This window comes from Diabrotica undecimpunctata, chromosome 6 (assembly GCF_040954645.1).
Source record: "Diabrotica undecimpunctata isolate CICGRU chromosome 6, icDiaUnde3, whole genome shotgun sequence".
Classification (NCBI taxonomy): domain Eukaryota; kingdom Metazoa; phylum Arthropoda; class Insecta; order Coleoptera; family Chrysomelidae; genus Diabrotica; species Diabrotica undecimpunctata.
The window spans coordinates 31,101,472-31,117,320 of NC_092808.1; the positions used below are offsets into that span (position 1 = coordinate 31,101,472).

The window sequence follows — 15,849 nt, forward strand, 5'->3', positions numbered from 1 at the left end:
CTGCTGACAATTCACGGATCAAATGGGTACGCGACAACTGTTGCCTTTTTTCGATCCAACTTTTAACGCAACGTCTAGGGCATCTTCGCTTTTTTTTGGTAATTTCGTAGTATGCTATAGCGAGGTAACACAAAACTTCAGTTGAACACGACATGTTGGCTGTGGACGGTTGACATGACTGTTTTGCTCGCTAGTCGATCAGCACCAACAAGCCGCGAGTAAAACCGTCGTTCTTAAAACCGCGGTCTATAAAAAAGACGGACAGAAAATAATCGCCAGAGTGATTAAAGTTGACCAAGACTATAAGAAGATTGGGTACTTCCACATTAATGGTGGAAATATATTTATTATTAAAGTAAATGATGATAGTGACGCAGAAAACACGAAAGAAGGAGAAAATGAATTAAGTGTATCAGTATTTTAAGTGATTCCTTGTAATTGTTGTGTTGTGAAATTAATAATCCAACAAATTGATTTATTTTGTATAGATCAAACTAATTTACTTTTAAAAAAACCTGAACCATTATTCAATACGAAATTACAAATTACAACACAAATATAAATAAAGATGTCACAATTTTTTGACTAAAATAAACAAATATAATATAACTATTTGGTTCCAGCCCATTTTATCTAGAACATATAAAAAATAACATAAAATGCTGGTACTCCACTAAGGAAAAATTTTTAATTCTGAATGTGATTAATAGAAATGTCCTACTATTTAACTCTGTAGCTTACTGCTTATGTAATAAAAATATTAATTGGTTTGGTAATCAGAAAAGGTTATCAAAGTGATTAATGTTACAACATTTAAAAAACTGTCTATTATATAATGTTTCATATAAAACTTTCGACTTTCTGATAGATAAAGTTTGAATAGAATGTAATTTAAAAATAAACAAACGATATTTTGATATAAAATATTTTCGGTACGCAGTGAACTCTCACACTATATTATTGTATTACCTGCCGATTTAGTTAATATTTTATTGTATTTAAATATACTACATCGCTGGAAAATGATGTTTATGATGTATAAAAAAAAAACAGTATAATTATAACTTCAATAGATCATTTTTGCAAATTATATATTCATCTCTCTAACATTCACCTCTTTCCCCATTTTTTGTTTACACTTTCATATCTCTTGTTTCTCCAATACTTTTCCCGTTTTGATTTCTTCAATACAATCTTCGTTTCTCTAAACACTTTCTAAATTTGACTTCGCCACCCTTTTTACACATTGAATCTCCAACAAGGAAAGAAGCGTCAACTGTCATCCAAAAGCTTAAAAATAATACAGCCCCAAGAATCTACGAAATCTGCTCTGAAATGTATAAGAAAGGTGGTGACCATCTTTTGACAGTAATCCATAAAATGATAAGCAGAACGAATTGATACCAGAAGAGTGGCTAAAGGGAATATGTCAGCTGCATAAAAGGGTGATAAACTTCTTTTTCTTCTAATTATATAGACATGACTCTGCCTGTTTTTCAATGTGCCTCCAGTAAATCGTCGTTCCTTCGTTTTCGTGGTCTTCCTACTGACCGTCTTCCTATTGAAGAACCGTCTCTTGCCGTCTTTACTACTCTATTTGTTGTCATTCAGCTTATATGATCGTTCCATTCTACTCTTCTATTTCTTACCCAGTTCTTGATGTTCTCCATCTTGCATCTACGTCATATATCTGTACTTCTAGCTCTGTCCCATAGTGTCTTACCATCAATGTTTCTAAGTATTTTCATCTCTGCTGTTTCTAACATCATTTTTGTCCTCTCTGTGACAGTGTCCTGTTTCTGCCGCGTATGTCATTATTGGTCTGATGACTGTTTTGTAAATTCTGCCTTTCATTTCTTTCGCGATATTTTTATTTCTCCATATTGTTTCATTCGGGCAGCCTGCGGCTCTGTTTGCTCTATTCACTTGATATTCCTCTTCAGTTTCGAGATTTCCGTAGCTGCATAATGTAATGCCTAGATATGCCTTCTATTATCTTAACCATGCATTTTGTCTTTTATTTGGGGAAATTAACATGTTAAATTTTCTGGCGGTTATATTAAATTGGTGCAGCATACGTTGTAAATCATCTTCATTTTGACAGAGTAGTATTGCGTCGTCTGCATAACAGATTATTTTAAGTTGTTTTTCTATCATTTGGTATCCATTTTTAGTTCGTACTTTTTTTATTATTTCATCCATAATCAGGATAAACAATAGAGGACTCAGGGAATCTCCCTGTCTTATCCCATTGCCAGCTTCAATAGGGTCGGTTAGTTCTTCTTCTACTTTTACTTTTATTGTGTTGTTTTGGTAGATATTTTCGATCGTTTTGATTATTCCTAGAGGTATCTCTCTTGCGTATAGTAAGTGGATAATGTCTTTTAATTTGACCCAATCAAATGCCTTCTTAAGGTCCACGAAGCATAGATATACCGGTTTGTTGTACTCTAATGATTTCTCTTGCACTTACCTCAATTAACAAATCAGGATAGGTCTACCCATGTTTCCTACTGAATGTGTTTCGTTTTTATTAGTTCGCTCATCTCTTTTCTTTGTCCTCTGATCTTTCTCCATATTTCTTTTTGTGTACCGTAGAATTCGTGTTCCATCTGTTTTGAGAAGCTTTGCAGGTGTTCCCTTTATATTTGTCTAACTAAATTATTGTTTTATTTCTAATTCGTTTATAGTGGTTGTATGCCTATTGTGTTTGTTGTGTTCTGTATTGTAAAAAGGCTTTCTTCTTTTCTTCACATTTTGTCTTCACTTCCTCTCTAAACTATGGTGTTTTCTTTTTTGATATGTTAGTGTTCATTACTTTCCTCTCTCCAAGTGATTCTGTTGCTGTGTTAATTATGTTATTTTTGAGTTTTTCCCAGCTTTCCTCGATGTTATCGTTCTCCAATATTTTATTCTCAGCGATCTTCTTTGATATTCTTTTCGTGTATAAGTATTCCGTGGATTCCGTATTTAGTTCTTCGAATTTGATTTTTGTCTGTGTTGGAGCCGATCTCTTGGGTGGGAAGTATTTTAGGATGATTCTTATTTTACATAATACTAGGCTATGGTCGCTACCTACACCTGCTGAGTTGATGCATCTTTCGTCGATTATTTTCGATGGATGCATATCTCTGTTGGTTATCACATAATCTATCATAGATCTTTGTCCACAGGTGTTATTAAATGTATATTTGTGTTGGTCTTTGTGGTCAAAAAATGTGTTGTTTATTCTTAGTTAGTTATTCGTGCAGAAGTTTATCATCAGTTCTCCATTTTCGTTTTTGACATCCTCATTATGTTTGTGCTTAATTCTGGGTATTACTTGATTGCCTATTCGAGCGTTGAGAAGTGATCAACTTGATTGCAAGAATTATTCAGTCATTACAAGATTTTATAGTGATGCACTTGAATCATATCTGACTGGAGAGAGACTCAAACCATGGATGTTAAAAATTTCTTACATTCTAGTGAATGCCGGCTAAGCATTGGTGCGGAAAGGTCGGTAGTTAGCAGTAGCTAATTGTCATGGAAATTAAGACAAATACAAATCTGTAGCATAAGGCATTAACAAAAAAAAATCGATGTGGAACTGGACTGGGCACTGATAATTCAGAGGTGTAAGGTAAAACAGAAATTTTTTTTTTTTTTTTTTATTTTTTTACTTTTTATTATAACAATTAATATTTTTCCAATAATACTAATAATGTAATTTATAATGTATTATTGGATTTGTTTGTTATTATACAAATGATACTTCAATACTTTTTTTGTTTAACTGTATAAAAAGCATTTTGGTTATTGCACACTATTCAAAGACATTCATTATTTATTGCTTTATCCTTTTTCTATAACACATTTTTCAAAAGTGGTCATTAAGTATTGAACTGCGATTTTTATCCAACAAATGAATAATTCTATTCCAAAAGTTGATAACCCCGTCCGAAAAATTAATAGGCAACATCCTTATTCAAGGTCAGTTTATTCAAATCGATTTTAAATTTCAGCACAACAGCAAGCAGAGAAATTATTTTCGAAGAAAAAAAAGTTGAGAAAATAATTATTTTAAGGAATAGGTATAATAGAGAGAACGTATTTTGTAAATTTTAATAATACGTGTTTATACAGATTGTCCAAGATGTTTTGATAATCTGTTATTTAGAAAATATTTTAGATCTATAATATTTGAAAGATGAGAAAGGTTAATGAGGCGTTAATATATATGCACTAACATTATTACATATAAAATTAATTACTTATTACTACTAATTTATAGAGAAGTTCCCCTAGATAGCATAAGAACTATTGAAAACATTTACCAAAACAACAAAATGGTAGTCAGAAGAATAAGAAACCCATTGACCTATGCTATTGAATTTAATCATGGATGAAATCATCAAAAGTGTCAACAAAGGAAGAGGATACAGAATGGGAAACAAAGAAGTAAAAATACTCTGTTACGCGAACCAAGATGAAAACTAGTCCACAGATTTAACATAACAGTAAAAGAATTTAATATAACAAACAACTCAAAAAATTAAAATAATAGTAATCAGCATAGAATCAATCAGATGTAAAATAGAAATCGATGGCATCAGTATTAACCAAGTAATGGAAATAACATACCTCGTAATTACACTGTCCAGATATGGAGGCCTGAACAAAGAAGTGAAAGAACAAGTTCAAAAAGCAAATAGACTGGCAGGATGCCTTAATAAAAAAATATGGCGAAACCGACATATTAACACCGGGATGAAGTCAAGAATTTATAAAGCCAGTGTAAGACCCATAATGACATATGCATCAAAAATATGACCCGATACAGCCACAACACAAAGACAACTGGAAATGACAGAGATGACTGAGTACTGAGTAGCCCTGAGAGTACTGAGAAGGATTATAGGAAAGACGCTAAGAGATCGAAAGAGGAGCGAAGACATTAGAAGAAAATGTAACGTACAGTATATAAACGAATAGACACTAAACAAAAAAAGAATGGATTAACCACATAAGCAGAATAGAGGAGACTCGTGTGACAGGCAATAAACAAGCAGAATTGCTTATAAAGATGAAGAATAAGAACAAGAAAATTAATGGCATTGCGATAATGACACTACGTCATTTCATGGTAAGAGATCATCAATATTCTCTCTGCCTTTATCTTTTTCAGAAATAATCTTTTTAAAACGGAAAGAATTTGAGAACGAATGATTTTATAAATAAGGATTTCACGGGAGCTATATGTAATTTCTGAAATTTCGTTAAATTCAATGCTGAACGAAAATGGGGAAAAATTGAGGGGTCGTTTCCAAAATCAGTTACAGTGGATTTGATTACTGTAGATTCTTCTTTTTGTTTTTTTGACACATACTTGACATCGTTAGCTTTCTAACCGGTAGCAATTGAAAAATGCCAAGAAGAATGGAACCACACAGAAGATGTGGCTCAGTGGAAAAATATGCCGATACCGAACCTAAGACCTTGGGTGGTCATAGGGTACTGGATTATTTCCTAACGCAGGTGCTCAGGGGACACACGTGTTTTTGCGCCTACTTATCTAGGTTCGGAAAGGGTGACACGGATGAATGCCTATAGTGCGACACCCGGATACTTTGACACCTACAGTATTGGACTGCAACAGATGGATAGCAGAATAAAAAGGGAGGCAGTGAATTTTATGAATGAGAGAAACGATTGAGAGAATAATTGAAAATAAAGCAGGTTGGACTAGTATATACAACTACATCCCTGCAGTGATCAAGAAGAAATAAGAGAAAGAAAGTAAGCTGGACCAACGGCGAAGGTAAGAGGCAAAGATGTAAATTGAAGGTATAGGGAATATGTTTTGATTAGAGGCAAACAAGTTATTCAGACTGTGCGGAAGAAGGAAATGTCCGGTTGGGAGTGATGCCGTTCTAGAAGCGATAAGGGTTTTCCATGAGGTATCTGGAACGGGGTTCCTCTCAAAAAAATTCTTTAGACCAAAAAAAGAGAACATAGGCAGCATAATTGCTGACAGTCCATAGATAAATGAAGATAGTGGTTCGGAACTGTTGCTTGGCCTTACAGCGGTTATTCCGCTTCCGTTATCGGATCACTGTATTGTATATAAAAGTCTGTTTTAGCAGGTAGGCGTTCTGTGTAGACTCGGCGACACGAGAGCGTTTTAAAATACCTAGGGAACTATCGCCAGGACTACGAAGAACAAATCCTACACTAACTTCAATCAGGCGGCGTCCTGGACTAAGATGCCTTTTGAGGATTTCAGATCCCCACTCTATAATAACGAAAAATAAAGCTTTCTAATTGCACTTTTTTTGTTTTCTTTTTGTAATTTTGGTTGATCACTATATGTTGAAAAAATTATACGTGAGAACTAAAGTGCAGTAAAAACTAAGTCTACGAAACAATAAAAGACAGTGCAAACTAAATGTTCAGAGAAGGTTAATAGACATAAAAATTAGGATTTTTATAAAATGCTTGGGTAAGATTCAATTATATAATTTTATAACTAAGAAAATATTTGTTGATTACATTATTTATTATTCGCACAACAATAATGACACCAAATTTTGTAATCATACGAATGTTTTAGTGAAATCAATATTTGTTTAATAATATTAAGCATTGCATACATACTTTTATTTAATAATAACAAAGTATTTCAAAAATGCATAGATCAGTTCTTTGTTAAAAAAATATTTACTTATGGCTGTGTACTTGTTTTAGGATTGCAAAACATTAGCACCAATTGTCAATTATAAAATATTTATAGTAGGCAAATACGAGACAACATTATTCTAGGTATTATTTAATGATTTTCTAACTTTGATAACATATTGAATGTTAGAAGACTGTCAAAAGGCCTTCGATTTAGTGGCTTTACACAGCATATTTTGTTTGTCGTTTACCACATTCCAATCGTAATTTCTTCTTGGCATATAAATTTTCTTCAGTGAGGTCTCTTTATCCATTGCAGTTTTTATTTGTCCGGTTCTCATTGTACTTGATTTCCATTTTCAAGTTCGTAGCAGTATTATTGTCTCGTCCATTTTCAGTAATTTTCGCTTTTCTATTTTGTCATTTAGTGTCTCTTTCATATCATTAGTTCTCTAAATCGTTCATATGTGGGTGTATAGAAGAATCCTGAAGATATCATGGACCGAGCATGTAACAAACAACGAAGTCGTGAGAAGAATCAAAAAAAGAATGGAAGTATTGGAAACCATCACGACACGAAAGCTGCAATACCTGGGGCATGTTATGCGTAATGAGAGATACAACCTACTCCAATTGATTATACAAGGGAAAATCCAGGGCAAGAGAAGTGTAGGAAGAAAAAGAATCTCATGGTTGCGTAACTTGATGGAATGGTACGGATGCACATCAATCGAACTATTCAGAGCAGCAGCATCTAAGATCAGAATAGCCATGATGATTGCCAACCTCCGTCGCGAAGATGGCACGTGAAGAAGAAGAAGAAGAAAGCTTCTTCTCCAAAACATAATTTTCATTGCATGTATTCTGTTGCACATTCTTTTATTGATCACCCACGTCTCTGAACCATAGTGTGAGTGAGCAGCTTTCATAATCTAGTGTCTTGTTTTTCCTTTTGTTATTTTATTTATTATATAAGTTTCATCTGATCCTGCATTTATTAAAGTTACACGAAGTATTTATATTCGTTTGTTTGTTTTATTAAGTTGTTATTCATCTCCAGGTCTTCTGTTTCCAATAAACATGTATTGTGTTGTATCATAATTAATTTCAAAACTCCATCTTCCAAATTCTTCTTCCAGATTTTTTATCATATAGACGACGTTGTCTTTGTCTTCTGCTAAAATGATTTGATCCTTGGCAAACGAAAGACTTTGGATATAGGTCAATTTTTACTTCCATCTGTCTACGGAGTGTTGTTCCAGTTTTTTAGTATTCCATCTATATAAAGTTTACTTAAATAATGTTGGTGCTAGACAGCATCCTTGTTAAAGTCCCTTTTAGACATTAAATGACTCTGATTAGTTTTGTCTGACTTTTTTTCTACAGTTATTGTCTTAGTAAAGTGATTTTACGGTATTTTATTCCATTGCTTTCCACAGGTTGTTGACTGAGACACAATCCTAGGCCTTTCGGAGGTCCACGAATAAAATTCAGCATTCAAAAGCGTCTTTTTACTGAAGTTCACAGCCATTCCTCCATCATATCTTTACTGATTTTGTAATACAACCTACCCACAAAGGAAGCGACGCATATTCCCCTATAATCATTGGTGTCCTTCTTGGTGTCCATTATGTATGGAGCTGAAGTAACCATTTTCCATTCCTTCGGTACTTTTCCATCAAATAAGTTTATATATAATACGGGTTTAATGTTCATCGAAAGTCATAATTCTAACTATAGATTAGCGAGACATTATAGGTACTGTAGAGATATTTACTGTCATCCGTTCTGACAAGCGATGCAAGCAATTTAAATAGCCACAAAAATGTATAAATGTAGAACATAATAAATAGTTCTATCACCAAAATTTCATTAATAATAAATTTATCTTTTTTTGTCGATTATAATACATATTCTGTTGCTGGATATATTAATTATGATCATCAAGTATTCTGGTTAGAAACAAGTCATCACGGTAGTAATATGAAGTTCTTATTTAAATGAGTTTAAAAGTAACTAAAGTAGCAGTTCTAAAAGCAAGCAATAGAAATTAACCAGCCTGACGAGACTTATACACCCCTAAAATGGCATTCAGTTGTACAAATCATTGCGGTAAGAGGGATATGCGCCTTAATTGTGAAGGTAATTATTTGTAGATATATTTACCAATAATTTTTTTCTGGACGAAAGCATAAATTTCGTCATTAATAAATATACGGTCCGCGGAATCTGGCAAAACCAAATTCCTGCGAAGGAATATTTAAACAGTAATTGTGATAGATAACACATACATAACCACTCTTTTGTACTGTATGCAGTTTTTATTATGCGAATACCTTTATCATCTACATCAGGTTCTGCGACGATATTAAAAATTATTGATCGGTAATATTGGCCGCAAAGATGTTTATATTCCCCATCTATTATTTTAAACCTAATTCTGCAATATATACAGAACGAATGTGGCGTGAAATCGATTAGAAAACTTTTCGTTAACAACAAAACTCAAGTGATATAAATATAATGTAACTTGTGACAGATTATATTCATTATATGTGCTTGATAAATCCAGTTCTATCTGTAATTAAGGTAAAAGATATATTAACGTTAATATTAGTGTAGCACCCTACGCTATTAATTTAAATGGAGGCAAAAGTGATACTGAACTAGAATAATTACAATATCTGTAAATAATTCAATATTTAAAAGGTGAAATAAATAATGTAGCATGTGTTTAAATTTGGACAATGATGGAATAGTCCGAACAATTAGAAATAAATTAAAATATCTTAATATATATTTACGTAATAATCAAAGACAGATAGGGAGGGTGATAAAGATTGATAACCAAAATAAATATTAGAATCTATTACTATGAGCACAATTTAAAAACAGCTACATGGGTAAATATTTAGATGTTTTATATTATTGAAATCGATTGATTTTAAAACTAGCATATTGCTGTCGATTTTGGCAAAAAATGTAACGGGTTAATGGGAAGCTCAAAAGTAAGGAGAGGCGTGGAAAACGTGGATAAACTTCAAACAGAATACCCATGAAAGGTTAAAGATAAAACCAATACAAGTGGACGAAGTTATTACAAGAAAAAAGATATCCATATATTCCCCCAACTTACTAAATAAGAGACAGACAAACGCAAGTTGCAGAGATATCTGCAAACGAAATAAGAAATGCGCTAAAAAGGCTGAAAAGTAACAGGGAAACTGGTCCTGAAGGCATACCTGCAGAACTGCTAAAACACGCCCCTTTTGCACTTAATACGAGAATTCAAACAAGAATTCAATTCAAGTAATTGAAATACGAGAAACATTCAAATAAATTTATTATTAATGAAATTTTGGTGATAAAACGTTATGACGGAACTATTTATTATGTGCTAAACACCTGTATCAAGATACATTTTTGTGGCTATTTAAATTGCCTGCATCACTTATCGGGACGGATGACAGTATGAATTTCTCTACAGTACCTAGTCTCGCTAATCTATAGTTAGAATTATGACTTTCGATGTACATTAAACCCGTATTTCCAGCACATTATTTTTCGCAAATTCGATCATAAAGCTTGTATCCCGCCTGGCATAAACGCCAACTCGTCTGCGTTTTACACATAAAAAACTTTTTCTATAAACTGAGCTGGTCATTGACACCTAACAATTATTATAAAGTCTATTTTTAAAGACATTTACTCTATTTACTAAAAGAAAAATAATGTCTCGATTCATTCACTCTTAATTCATTTTATTGTGATAGGTATTTTGATCTTTATAATTAGGAATGTTTATAAAAGTAGATATCTCAATTTATTAACGAACTAAGAGTTCCTATTCCTATAAAAGGACCGCTTGGAATCATTGATCTTTATACACTGCTACCTCAAATATCTTGTATAGTATTTTTCATATAAAAATGCGTGCACGTCACAATTTATATAAAGTGACGTCACTTATATTTAAAATTTCAAGAACGTCAACCTTAGAGTTCAAACTTTCCTAACGCAGCTAATAATACGAAACCCATACGGAACTGCTCGATCTTTCATAGGCGTTAACATGGTATAATCAAAAAAATGTAATAATCATTATATTGGGAATTTTAGAATTATATTGATTAAATAAATAAAAACATTTGCTATTATTAATAATATAAATTTTATGAAATAACTCTTGAAGTCCAATATTCCACAAAATAATAATTTTAATTAAATATATTAGACAATTGATAATCTGAATGACTTACAGATATTAACAAATCGCATAACAGAAGTCAGCAACAGAAACAAAACGTTTGTTTTCTTACGATACGATTTTAATTTTAGTTTCATATAAGCACTTCTGATGTGTAATTTAATACCGTAAACATAGATTGTTTATATCTTTTCTGGGATGACGTAACTTTTTAACGGAGAATATTTTAATAACTTTTTGTTCCTTACAAAATAATAAAGTTTAACTAACTTTGTTTTAAATTTTTCATTTTATTTCTTTGTCTGAACTCATTTCCTTACTTTTAATGTTGAAAGATAATACAAACAGCTTCTATATAATTTTTAAAGGAACCCCACCAAAACTCTCTGACACGAGCAGAAAGCACTATCACTATCTGAAAAGAATGGTAAACGCCAAAAAAATAATATCATAAAATAACGCTCACAAATAGAAGTTACTATGGACTAATCAAACACTTTTAAAGCCACTACCTAACAAGAAAGACAAAGATCATGATATATAGATCGTGAATGCTTCTAGTTCTAATGTACGATTGTGAAACATGAGTGCTTTCTAACACAGATAAAAATAGGCTATTAATATCCGAGCGGAAAGTTCTGAGGAAAATACTTCTTCTTTAAGTTCTATCTTCTATCGAAGGTTGGAAATCATGTACGGACTCTGTTGACTGCCGCTCTAAAAAGTTCTGCACTACTGCATTCAAACCATTCCCTTAAGTTCTTAAGCCAGGATATTCTTCCTCTTGCCACATTTCGCTTTCCTCGGATTTTGCCTTGCATAATAAGTTGTAATAATGCGTATTTTTGCCCTCTCATCACATGTCCTAAGTACTCAAGTTTTCGTCTTTTGATAGTTAATATTATTTTCGCCTCATTTCCTATCCTTCTAGTTACTTCCACAGGAAAATACTAGGTCCAATAAACAAAAATGGAACATGGCGTCGTTGATATAACTTTGAACTATACAATAAGTATAAAGAATTATCCGAAGCCATAGATATAGTCACAGAGGAAACTAAACGAAGAGGTAGACCAAGGTTGATATGGGGGATAGTGTAGATGAAGATGCCACGAAGGTCGTTACTGTCAACTGGCATCAAGCTGCACAGAATAGAATCGAATGGAGGAATCAGCTTAGCAAGAACAAGGCTCTAGCACCAATGATGATAAAATAATAAGATGATTATTATATAATGAATACCATAAGAAGAAGAAAGTATTTTCTTGAACGAAATTTCAATATCACGGACATCAATCTTGAGACACCGTGCATACACAAAATCGACAATTTTATGTGAAACTTAAAATAATCGACATACATATTTAGAGTATTTAAATACTTAATACGCGATTTTTACGACCTCATTTATTTTACAATACTTTGTTAAGAATTTATTGGGGAAAGTACCTGAACAGGTATTAAATAATTTGATATGCACTTTCTATCATTTACCGAGGATCTCTTGCTCGGTTAGAATCTACTAAATAATAAATATACCTTCTGTCTAGCACCGTCTGATGGTCGATAGTAAATGTAACTGTTCTTAATAATCGAGTAATGAAAAGAGATTGGTAATTAGACGGTGAAACATGCATTCTAATGATAAGACTTCTATTAAAATTCTGCTGTCTAGTCTTTATTGTTATAATGTTTTAATTAGGGTATTGTATAAAATGGAATAATTTGTTAATCATAACTGTTGCGGATGGTCATTTATGATTATTAAGAATAATAATAGGTTATAATCTTTTATATATGGTAATAGCTCTCGAACTAGGTATAAAAAGTTTATAAGCGGAATTATAACTAAAAGTCGACTTATACCGCGTTTATGAAAAAAAAACAATGCAGAGCTTTTGCCATGTTTCTATAATTAAGTATATTTTTCTATTCATTCATTCATTCATTAAGCTTTACAATCCCTAGGGATTACAGCTAACGCCATGGCGTTTAAAATCCTATTCTTAGGTGAGGTGGATTATTCCTTTGTCATTTATAACTTGCTGTGTGTCTTTGCTGCTATCGGGATTTTTTTCCATTTCTTCCTATCCTTGCACTGAACTTTCCAGTCTTCAATAGTCATTGTTCCTATATCATCTTCTACATCATCCAACCATCTTCTACATCATCCAGCAATTTTCTTCTATTCCTTCCTGTACACCTGGGTCATAGTGGTGTCCAGTTAGCTATCCTTCTCAGCATATATGAGTATGGGCGTATCTGTATATGTCATATCCATTGTAAGCGAAGAATTTTTTTGTATCAGTCTCCCTTTTATTTTTCTTCCATTTTTCTGCCATTTTTCATCTCTAAGGTCTCGTATTTCCATAGCTTTGTCCACTTCATCACTCCATTATCTTCGGGGTCTGCCTCTTTTTCGTCTTTCCTATAGGGTCCCCTATATATATTGAAATACGTAAAGTTTAAATCATGTGTTGAAATATTTCCTTATCCCTAAACCTACATAGCCTTCAGAGCTTCATAAATAAACATTTAAGAAGAAAATATTTTAAATTTACTTTTTTCAATAAGGTAATCACAAACAATGGAAGCAATTATAGCAAACTAGTATCTATAAGGTTGTATCTAAAGTGATTAACGTTGAATCACTTTTATAATTAGATGAGAATATCTAAACATGGACTTTCATCACTTTAATCTAAAAAATAAAATTCGAATACATGGTATTAAACAATAAATCAATAATGTATACTAATCTTAAGATTTTTACCTACAACATATAATTTATAGAGGTTGCTTTGTCTTGGGATTTAAGGTATTATTTTTTTTTATAAATTGACAGTTGGAACATCCCAATACTGACACAAATCGTAAAATGGATTATTCGGAAGACAAAATTAAATATTTGGTTTTCAGAAAGTTATCAAAAGGAAAACCAATATATTATTAGTAGACGAAATAATGAAACTATTACCCTGGGAACTATAATCGATAACTGACTTTCATATAGGTCATTACCCAACAGCTACGAGGGACTTACTAATACTGGTTTGCGTATTTCTTCGTATAAATGATCATATATCTTGTGTAATTTTTGCATTAAATTATTAATGAAAATATCCAAAAGAATTACAAAATTTCAAAATGTTTTGGGTCTTATCAGATCACCAGTGATACTTGCATTTGCAAACATTTGCAAACAGTCACTTATAAAACTCTTTATAAATAAAGTACTAAAAGAGAGATATAATAAGGTTCCTAGAGAAAAAAAATTAATGAATAGTATTGTGAATTTAAGAAATGACCCCCGAAAGAAGGAAAACTAGTACGAATCACGGACAATCAGATCGTTTGCAGCCTTTAAGTAATGTTAGATCTTCCTCCACTACATATATATTTTAGAAGAATCACTCTGGAATTGGCCTAAGTTAGCAGAGCTAATTTAGCACCATCACAGGTCTAAAACCCGGCGACTTGACTGGAGATCTAGCAATTTTAGACGTTAAAACAACAGAAGGTATGAAAATTCTCACAGACCTTATGGGTCCAAAACAATACTTCGACTGGTTTTGCTACTCCTTCATGTTCCATTATTCTAATCGAACATGAAGGAGTAGTAATAGGAGTTAATGGTCCAACACCAGTCTATTAATAGCCCTCGGAAATACTCCTACAATATTTCAAATAGAATTATCTGTAGGATAATCATTATCTGTGACTAACTTAGCAGTACCGTCTGCGAATGTTGTAGTCAGTAAATTTTCGTTTGCTGGTATGTCATGCGTAAATATCAAATAATATAGGACCCAGAACACCACCTTGAGGAACGCCAGATCGTATAGGTTAGATTTTTAATGTTTCTGATTCATACTTAACACGGTAGTATCTTCCTTCTAAATATGATTTTAGTAAAATACACATTGAGTCTGGAACGTTCATTTTTATTTTAAAATGCCTTTAATACCAGACCTTATCAAAAGCATGACTGACGTCAAGAAAGAGTGTAGAGCAGTATTTTTTATTCAAAAGTTTTATTCAGTATATCAACGACATTATGTACTTGTGCTATTGTTGAATGCGTCTCTCCGAAACCAAACTAATGATCCGGGAAAAGATTATTATCAGTTATTATCTTTATAAGTCTTGTCCCTATTAGCTTCTCAAATAGTTTAACAATTACCGGTAGGAGACTAATACGACGATAAGAGGTGAGGCGGGTTACCAAGTTTATAGATCATTATCATATCAGCAGTTTTTCATTGAGTTGGTACAATTTTGAGCCTTAGTGAGGCATTAAAAAGTTGTGTTATTCTTTTATGTGGTAACTCTTTAAGATAGTTACTGTTATAAGGTCATAACCTGGAGCTTTTTTGATTTTTAATGTATATTTAATAGCACTTTTTACTTCTCTTTTTGAAAATGGTTTAATTTGTTCATCTGGCTGATGAATTGTTGATAGACTTTCGTAAATAGCTTCATCTTCTTTAGCACTGACAGAGGTTAGAGGTTGAAAAACTTCTTCAAAATATTTTCCAAATATCTGCTTTTTCTTGATCTGTTCTCGCCCATGAGTCATCTGGATTTCTTAATACTGGGATGTGTTTACTGGCTTGTTTTAATTTCCTGGTGGCCTTCCAAAGTGAATAATCGGTATCCTGTGTTGGTGGGTGTGAAATTTAGCAGATAATTTTATGGTAGTTTATTTTATCTTGCTGCTGCCTTGTGTTTTGCGATATCTTCTTTAGTCGCCTCTTCTCTTCTTTAATTTGGTTTCTAATATTGATTGAGCAGTTTCTACTATTCTGTATAGAGATACATTATGGAGTGGTATTCCAGACAGCTTCTTGCAGAAGTTTAGTAAATTCGTATACTGCCATTTCAAGTTCATTTTTGTTTTTAGGAAATAATTTATGGAATCTCATAATATTGTGTATAATATACAGCGTATAAACAAATAATATACAAATATAATATAAATAAAT

The 15,849-nt window shown here is 32.4% G+C and overlaps 1 protein-coding gene across 1 annotated transcript in view; it reads right to left on the reverse strand.

Annotated features, from left to right (window-relative positions):
- CrebA (Cyclic-AMP response element binding protein A) overlaps positions 1–15,849 on the reverse strand; it is a 440,191-nt gene that overhangs the window by 323,839 nt on the left and 100,503 nt on the right. The window lies entirely within an intron of this gene.